The sequence below is a fragment of the Lathamus discolor genome, chromosome Z (assembly GCF_037157495.1).
Source record: "Lathamus discolor isolate bLatDis1 chromosome Z, bLatDis1.hap1, whole genome shotgun sequence".
In the NCBI taxonomy this organism is placed as follows: Eukaryota; Metazoa; Chordata; class Aves; order Psittaciformes; family Psittacidae; genus Lathamus; species Lathamus discolor.
In genome coordinates this window covers 23688774-23690815 of record NC_088909.1, presented here as the reverse complement: position 1 = coordinate 23690815, position 2042 = coordinate 23688774, and the positions used below count along the sequence as shown (strand labels likewise).

At 58.9% G+C, this 2042-nt stretch overlaps 1 non-coding gene across 1 annotated transcript; it reads left to right on the top strand.

Moving 5' to 3' along the window:
- Window positions 1-1178: 1178 nt before the first annotated feature.
- Window positions 1179-1251, top strand: TRNAK-UUU (transfer RNA lysine (anticodon UUU)). The gene has a single exon. It is a non-coding gene; the product is annotated as a tRNA-Lys (tRNA).
- The last annotated feature ends 791 nt before the right edge of the window (window positions 1252-2042 follow it).

Here is a 2042-nt window from a genome sequence, read left to right as displayed (position 1 = left end):
AGAGCTGCTCCTTTTTGGGGTGGCCACAGGAAAGCATTTCAGAGGAGGTAAATGGTGCTGAACTTTGGTGGTGGAGCAGAACCCAAGTGCTCATGGGCTTGTCCCAGCCTTCCCATTGTGCCACAGTCATCCCAGTGTGATTCATCCTTTCCAGTGTGCTCTAGCAGGGCAATGGGCTGGTGCTGAGCAGAGGATGCTGTGGAGGGAGTTACAGCCCACGCGCAGTGTGGCCTTTTGATCTTCTGCATGCAAATCCTTCCTACAGTACCTTCTCTGAGGCTGAACTCTGCAGCAGAAAGCTGCTGCCTCCCACCTCCTTGCACCCTGTGGGAAAGGGAGGAAGCCACACAGCCTTTCCAGGGAGGCTTGCCTTCCAGCTTGGTCAGGATGGGAACATGGAGCTCCAGCAAAGTGGGCTGGCTTCAAGAAAGCTCTAATGATGGGAAGATGTTGTCTTTCTCCCAGGGAGGATGAAGTGAGCGGTTGGGTCTGTGTGGGGCTTGAGGGCACTGGTGGGTACTGGGCTGGCCCGGTGGATTCCCCTGGAGCAGAGGGGCCCCGTCCTGCAGGGCTGGAGAAGGAGAAGAGCAAACCAAGGCCTGGCTGTCGGCAAAGCTGCTGCTGGGGCTCGGGCTCGAGCCGCGATCGCCGCGGCCCCAGCGCAGGGCGCTGAGCGCGGTGCGGCCCCGGCCCCGGCCCCGACCCCGGCCCCAGCGCGGCCCCGGCCCCAGCGCGGCCCCGGCCCCAGCGCGGCCCCGCTGCCGCTGCTCTCCTGCGGCCGGAACCCCCGGAGCCGGCGGGGCCTCCCAGCCGCTCCCAGATCCCTCCCGCTGCTGCCGGCGCATCCTGGCGGCACCAGCGCTCCCCGGGCGCATCCAGGGCCGGTCCCTTGCGAGCGCGGCCCGCGCCCAGACCCTCGTCGTTCTCCCCCTCCTCCTCCTTTGTCGCTCTGGCTTCTGGCTGCCCCCAGCGGGGCAAACCTCGTGTTTGTGCCTGCCAGGGCAGGGTAGGGGTCCTGGTCCCGGTGGAGCTCCTCGTCACAGGAGGATGCCCTCCGCTGTGGTCGCTTTGTTGGGGTGGAAGAGGCCAAAGCAAGTCCCCACATTGTCCCTCCCGTGCCACAGTGAAGTGGGGTCCTCGCTGCCTGTCTTGAGCATCCCCGAAAACCCCAACTGAGAGCCTGGATAGCTCAGCTGGGAGAGCATCAGACTTTTAATCTGAGGGTCCAGGGTTCAAGCCCCTGTTCAGGCAAAGGCTTTATCCTTTAGGAGCCCATCCTCCTGCTGGGGCAGTCCTTCCCGGGAGAGCTGAGATGTCCCCTCTTGCTCCCTTTCTCACTGTTGGGTGTTCACGTGCGCAAACCAACCATGTTCAAGCAGCTTCTTCAAAGGCTGAGTTCCTGCTGTCACCTTCTTTTTCTATGTGATGACCTCCATGAAGATGCTGAAGGGACTGGAGCATCTCTCCTAGGAGGTAAACCAGGCTCTTCCCAGTGGTGCCTAGTGTCAGGACCAGAGGCCACAGGCACAAGCTGAAACACAGCAGACCCCATCTGAACATCATATATTTTTTCGTTGTGAGGGTGATCAAGCATGGGCACAGCGGCTTGTGGTTGCACAACAAGGCTGTAGAATCTTCATCCTTCAAGATACTCAAAAGCTATCTAGACACAGACCTGGGCAACCAGCTGTGGGTGGCCCTGCTGGAGCACAGGGTACTGAGACGACCTCCAGAGCTCCCTTTCCACCTCAGCCATCCTGTGATTCTGTTCACTGTCACCCCAAACCCACTCCAACCAAAGCCTAGCCCTGAGTCACTTAAAGGGAAGACAGTTCATGTGAGAGCAGGGGCTGCAGTGGCCCACAGGGCCACCACACTTCTTCAACCAGGCCCTGAATTGCACTGAGTATGTGTACACATACTTCAGTGTTGTTTTTGTGAGATAGAAACTCTTTTACCAGAAAAATGGAGTAATTTTGGATGAAAAATATCCCCTTTGGGTTTTTGACATTTTCCAGCCTGAACATACAGCAGTTGCTCAA